This window comes from Arachis hypogaea, chromosome 12, assembly GCF_003086295.3.
Source record: "Arachis hypogaea cultivar Tifrunner chromosome 12, arahy.Tifrunner.gnm2.J5K5, whole genome shotgun sequence".
NCBI lineage: Eukaryota > Viridiplantae > Streptophyta > Magnoliopsida > Fabales > Fabaceae > Arachis > Arachis hypogaea.
In genome coordinates, this window is record NC_092047.1 from 92,009,970 (window position 1) to 92,017,732 (window position 7,763).

The window sequence follows — 7,763 nt, forward strand, 5'->3', positions numbered from 1 at the left end:
GGTCATTCTGCTAAAAATTTTCTAAGTTAAAAGCTGCAGAATTTACAGATTCAAACCCCAATCTTCCGACGGACATAACTTCCTCATTTTAAATCGTTTTTCACTCGTTCTTCGAACGGCATGGACATCCCGGATCCAATTTCATTTCTAAACAGATTTGGCACAAATCAGAGATCCGTAGTCCAAGTTATGTCCCGTCAAAGTATGCCCAAAAACCATGTTTTCATACAAAACCACAAGGTGCCATTTTCAAAACAAGCCACTTTCAACTCTTTTCAAAATCAATCAAACATGCCAATTTCAATCCTTCTCTTTGAAATCATTCAAAATGTACCAAAATCAACAACAAGCCATCCTCAACTCACACATTGACACTTTACCAAGGTTTCCAAAACCACATCCAACCATTTTAACACTTCTCAATCAAATGGCTAAAGGACAAACACAATATCATGTCATACATCCTTCCTCATCCCAATTTCCAATAATACCATTTCCAATTAACCATCATTATACATAATCAACATCATACTCACCATCAACATGGTACCACCCATCAATTCAACCTCAATCATCCATCAAGCATATATCACAACACGCATTTCTCATATTTCACACAATCAAGGCATCAATATTCATAATCACATATATGAACACATCATATATTTCAACCATTCAACAACACCAACAATTCAATGCCTATCTTAGGGCCTCTAGCCTAAGTATTTCCTACCACATTACATATTAGATACGGGAAACTAAAACCATACCTTAGCCGATTCCCCAAGCTCAACCGGAGCACTTCCAAACCACTTGTCCACAAGCTCTCAAGGTATCAACACCTCCAAGAACAGATTTTATCACACAAAACCCTCTTCCAAGCTTTCCAAAATCACCAATCAAGCTCCAATATTCACATATACACAACCTAAGCCACAATCATCATACCCATACACAACATCTCAAAACCCAAACATCATAGAACAACAAAATCACACTAGGGTTGAGAATCTTACCACACCCAAGGTCCAAGGAGACAACATTAACCTTCTCCTTCAAGAGAGTTGGGTCCTATAACATCAAAGAACCCAAAATCTCAACATTTTACCCATGAAACTCGAAAATAAGGGCTGGAATTTCGAACAGAAACACGTGGCTTACCTCAAGATTAGTTGTATGGGTTTTGTAGAGCTCTCCGCGGTGAACGCGTGGCCGCAAACGGAGCGGCAATCGGAGCTCTAGATCAAAAGTTATGGTGGTTTGAAGATCAAGTGAGAGAAAGAACTTGAGAGAGTGTTCTTCCTCCCCTCTCTTCAATTTCAGCGTGTTTGAGTGTGTTGTGAGGAGAGAGAGTGCTGAAAACTAGGGTTTTGGTTTAGTTATGTTGGGCCAAGGGCCCACTTTGGGTCCGGTTGGCCCGGTTTGGCCCGTTCGGTCCAATCTTGGTCCGATTTCTATAAAATTGGTACCGAAATTCTCGTCTCAATTTCCTCTATCACATTTAGCCATAAAAATAACATTTTTGGCTTTCTAGAATAAATTCTCATTTATGGGTTAATTAGCCGTTAATTAACTGGGTCTTACATTCTACCCACCTAATTGGGAATTTTGCCCACAAAATTCAAATGCAATTACCTGAGAATAAGTGCGGATAATCCGTTCGCATCTCCGACTCAAGTTCCCAAGTGTGTTCCTCAACACCGCCTCGACTCCAAGCCACTTTGACTAATGAAACCTCTTTTCCACGCAACCGTTTGATACTAGTATCATCAATTCTGACTGGAGCCACTGGAAGCGTCAAATCTTCTCTTAACTGAACCGATTCGGGTTCTAACACATGGCTAGCATCAGGAGTGTACTTTCGAAGCTGCGACACGTGAAATACGTCGTGCAGGTTTGAAAGATGGGGTGGTAAAGCCACCCGATACGCCACTGGCCCAATCCTCTCCAAGGTCTGAAATGGACCAATGTATCGAGGATTCAACTTCTTTTCTTTAATCGCTCTACCTACTCCTGTGGTCGGAGTAACTTTCAGGAAAACATGATCTCCTGCCTCAAATTCTAAGGGCTTCCGCCTTTGATCGGCGTAACTCTTTTGACGACTCTGCGCCGTAAGCATCCTATCTCGGATCTTCTTGACTTGTTCAGTGGTCTCAGCTATCATTTCCGGCCCCAACAAGCCTTTCTCTCCAGCTTCATACCAACATAGTGGAGATTGACATTTTCTCCCATACAAAGCCTCATACGGAGCCATTCCGATGCTCGCATGGTAACTATTATTGTATGCAAACTCTACTAACGGCATATACCGATCCCAACTCGCTGGTTGGTCCAAAACACAAGCTCTCAACATATCCTCTAGTGTTTGGATCGTCCTCTCGGATTGACCATCTGTTTGAGGATGGTACGCTGTACTCAAGCTTAATCGAGTTCCAAAAGCTTTCTGAAATGCACCCCAGAACCTCGAAGTGAAACGAGGATCTCTATCAGAGATTATAGTAGCAGGTACACCATGGAGTCTCACAATCTCCTTTATGTATAACCGAGCTAGCTCCTCAAGGGTATAAGTCATCCGAACGGGTAAAAAGTGAGCTGACTTCGTCAGTCGGTCCAGATCACCCAGATAGCATCAAAACCAGTCCTAGTCCTTGGCAATCCCGACACAAAGTCCATTGCAATACTTTCCCACTTCCATTGCGGAACCTCTAAGGGTTGCAACATCCCGGAAGGTCTTTGATGTTCAATCTTTACCTTTTGACAAGTTAAGCACTTTGAAACATATTCCGCCACATCATTCTTCATACCCGGCCACCAAAACATCGCCTTTAAATCATGGTACATCTTAGTACTTCCCGGGTGAATGGAGAATCCGCTTTTATGTGCCTCCTTTAAGATATCTTGCCTCAAAGTGCCAACATCTGGCACCATGATCCTACCCTTGAATCTCCATAACCCATCTTTCTCTTCCGACACTCTCCACTGTTTTCCTTGCTCGATAGCCGGTAACACCTTCCATAACGCTTCATCATTTTCATGAGCCTTTAGGAGTTCGGACTTAAAGTCGCTCGAGATTTCTAATCGGCTCAAACACAAGGTTCCAGATACTTCTCGAGCACCAATTTTTAGACTCTCGAATCCCTTGAGCAACTTCTCCTCTTGAAGCATCATCCAAGACGCATATAACGACTTTCGACTTAACGCATCCGCCACTATATTCGCCTTTCCAGGATGGTAATTTAACTCAAAGTCGTAGTCCTTCAACAATTCCATCCACCTTCTCTGCCTCATATTAAGCTCTTTCTGATCAAAGAGGTATTTCAAACTCTTGTGATCGGAAAAGACTTGGAACTTAACCCCATAGAGATAATGCCTCCACACCTTCAAGGCAAATACGACCGCAGCGAGTTCCAGATCGTGCGTAGGGTAACTAACTTCATGAGGTCTCAACTGTCGTGAGGCATACGCCACCACATTATGATGCTGCATCAGCACGCACCCTAGACCCTTCAACGATGCATCACAGTACACCTCAAAAGACTCGTTCGGCTCAGGTAACACTAACACAGGTGCAGTGGTCAACTTTTTCTTCAATGTCTGAAAGCTCTCCTCGCACTCAGGAGTCCAAACAAACGGAGTGTCTTTGCGAGTTAACTTTGTCAACGGCAAAGCTAATTGCGAAAAGCCTTTGATGAACCTTCGGTAATAGCCAGCTAAACCCAGAAAACTCCTTATCTCAGTTACTGTGGTTGGTTGCTTCCATTCCATCACAGCCTCCACCTTAGTTGGATCTACGGCTATTCCCCTCTTACTCACCACGTGACCCAAAAACTTTACCTCATCCTTCCAAAACTCACACTTAGACAATTTCGCATAGAGTTTCTTCTCCTTTAAAATTTGCAACACGGTTCACAAGTGTTCCGCATGCTCTTCTTCGGTCTTGGAGTAAATCAGTATGTCGTCAATGAAGACAACAACGAATTTATCCAGAAACGGACGGAATACTCTATTCATGTAATCCATAAACACTGCAGGAGCATTCGTCAACCCAAAAGACATCATAGTATACTCGTAATGACCATAACGAGTCCTGAAAGCGGTCTTAGGGATATCCTCACCCCTTACCCTTATTTGGTGATAACCGGATCGCAAATCGATCTTAGAGAAAACCCCAGCTCCTTGTAACTGATCCATGAGATCATCAATCCTTGGCAATGGGTACTTATTCTTTATAGTGACCTTGTTCAGCTACCTGTAATCCACACAGAGCCGCATACTTCCATCTTTTTTCTTTACCAGTAACACTGGAGCACCCCACGGGGAAACACTTGGTCGGATAAAGTTCTTACCCAACAATTCCTCTAACTGAGACTTTAGCTCGGCCATCTCTAACGGTGACATCCTATAAGGAGCACTTGAGATTGGTCCCGCCCCAGGCACCAACTCAATAGCAAACTCGACCTCTCGGTTAGGTGGAAATTCCTCAATATCATCGGGAAACACTTCCGGAAACTCACACACTACCGGAATCTGATCCAACTTTTGATCATCACCCGAAACACCAGCGGTTAACAACAGGATACCCTGACATTCGATTCCAGAACAGTTCACCATCATCGAATTCAAGTAATAATTATTCACCACGACCGGCCCTTCTGTATCTTCCGGCATAAAGTACACCAACTTTGTAGAACAATCAAGCAGGACATGGTTCTCAGATAACCAGTCCAATCCCAAGATAAGATCAAGACCGATCATCGGTAAGCAGATTAAATTATGGACAAAATCACGCTGCTTGAACCTGAACGAAACTTTCGGGCATCCTAGCCTAGTTACCATGGCCTCATGGGTAGCATTATACACTTTTAAGTCATAACCTAAGGTTACGATCTTCAATCCTAACTCATGGGCTTTCTCAAATGCAATAAATGAATGTGATGCTCCCGAATCAAATAAAGCATTTAAAGTTTGACCAGCCATTTCACAGTTACCTCGAATGAGTGTCTCGGATCCCTCTGCACCCACAGCTGAGGTGGTGAACACCCGACCCGTCTGTTGTGCTTTCCCAGCACCTTGCTTTTGCTTCTCTGGACAACTTGTGGCTTTATGCCCCGCTTTTCCACAATTGTAGCACAAACCCCATCCGGCTTTGCATGGTGCTCCCGGATGGTGACTTCCACACCTAGTACAAGCTTGATCATTCTGAGGCTGCTTCCCAAACCTTTTCCATTGGGAGTTGTTGTTGTTGGGCCTCCTAAAAGAACCTCCCCTCTTGAAGGGCGGACCTCTAGGTGCAAAGCTCTTCCCTCGATTTTGTGAAAATGATCCTTTGTGACTCCCTTTCTCAGTGGCTGCCCTCTTCACACACTCTTCAGCAACCCTACACTTGTTCACCAACTCGGAGAAAGTCCTAATCTCCATTGACCCCACCGAACCGAAAATATCACTCCGGAGTCCTCCTTCGTACTTAACACACTTCCATTCCTCATATTCCACCGGAGTCCCTTGACACATACGAGAGAATCTGAACAGCTCCTCAAACTTGTCAGTATACTCAGATACGGACATAGTACCCTGCTTCAGCTACAATAATTCAAGCTCCTTGGCCGTCCTAGCAGAAGTCGGAAAGTACTTCTTATAGAACTCCTCTTGGAAGACATCCCAGGTGATATAATCATCACCCTGCTGCAGAAGGCGTCGGATTCCTTGCCACCAATGCGACGCTTCCCCAGTGAGCAAATAGGTAGCGAACTCTACACGCTGCCTTTCAGGCACCACCTGCGCTTGCAATGCTCGTTCCATGGCCTGAAACCATGTATCGGCTTCAGTCGGGCTAGTAGTTCCCTTGAACTTCGGTGGATTAACCTTCAAAAAGTTCGCCAGTGTCATCGGACCCTAAACTCCACCTCCGTCATTACCATGGTTGTTCATCTGTTGACCAAGAGCCTCAGCAGTGGCTTGCATAGCAGCAGCCATGTTCTCTAACGCAGTCATAAAGTTCACCGGATCATTAGGGTTAGTCTCCGACACACGAGTATTAGTACGACCTCTCTCACGACCTCTACCGCGTCCACGAGGCGCCATTTGGTTCCTATACACACCAAACAATCGATATTAAGTTGATCAGTCTCAATATCGGAAGTTCAGTGCTTCAAAGTCCCAAATGCATGCTCATGAACGTTTATGCCAATTATATCAAGCAGATATACTAGTAGCACATAACACACACACAAAGAATGCACAGAAGCATAGTCAGTCCATTCCTCAGGCTCTACAGGAACGAACTGCTCTGATACCATAATGTAACACCCTACCATACAGAGTCTTATGCTTAAGTCATAATTCAGAGATGGCAAGGTATTACGACCTCTAAAACAAAAATTTAGTACGTATAGTAGTATGAATAATTGATTATAACTAGGAGCCTTTGTAGAAAAAGGGGTAAACAAAAACCGTAACTCGAACGCGCAACACTCCGATCGATAACGTAACGAGCAAAGGATAAGCTAACGCAAGATCATATATATAAAGAGTGTCAAAAACGGGAATATCAAGACTCAAAATCCGGCTGCGAAGATAACCGGTCCGAGCATAATAATATATACATATAATAAAATAAGGAAACCCCAAAGGAAACCCAAAGGGACACAAATACATACAACCTATTCTCCAAAATCCCCTCTAGAAGGAGTCATCACAGTTTGTATTATTTAATGGAGATAAAAGTATCTAAACAAGATATATAAACCAAAACAGAGTCCCAAGAACAAAGGATCTTCGCTAATCCAGAAGTCTCCAGCATGCCTCAACGAGAAGCCTCGCGTCCTGCATCTGAAAACCACAAAATCCGCATGGGTGAGAACCAGAGGTCCCCAGTACGGTAACGGCTTCCACATATATAATACATAATAATAGAGGAAAGCCGAAGGCAATCCTAGAACTTCCTTCAGATAATATCAAAGCTTATAAACAAGCTAAACCGTAAGTGGCAACTGACTAAAGATTCTTCAGTCTAACTAATACTTCCCTTTCCAATTCCTTCAGACCTCCCAACCACCAGCAGGAGTATAATATAGCAAACACAGTTATATCAGACAAGAGATTTACAAATAGGAACAGATAAGGCATTTAGGCAATTAGCAAGTAATATGCAGTCAAATAGGCAATCTCAAACAATTCATGTAGTATGCTTATGATGCATGCCTGTCCCTAGTGGCTGATGATATCATCTGTCGGTTATAGAGCCAACCCGACAAGTCCTGGTAGCTAGCCATTGGACTGTCCCTCTGTCGTGCATCCCCAACTCGAGTTATACTCATCATAAACTTGATCATAATCATGATCCATATCCATCACCCTCACTGGTGAATATTTATCCATCACCATCACTGGTGAATATTTATGGGGGCGAGCTCATCCGGGCCTTTCACAGTGCCCGGCCACACTTACGACATAGGGTCAAAAGAGCTTCGAGTCTCAACCTGGAGCACATGGTGGCTAGCCATTGCTACTACCCAGGGAAACCCTCATCTCCAATGGTGGAAGTGCAAACCTTCACAATTCAATCAACATCATATATGCATTTATACTTGGCCATAAACATGGCTCCGCCGTAACACGGCAATAATCTAGCCATCCGGCTCACGGTTAAATCCATAACCAGCCAATTCATTAACAATTACGGCCCTTCGGCCCATGGCACCACAAGCACTTCCACCGCCATTCTCCGCATCTCACATAATCATCTTTGATCCTCAATGATCATT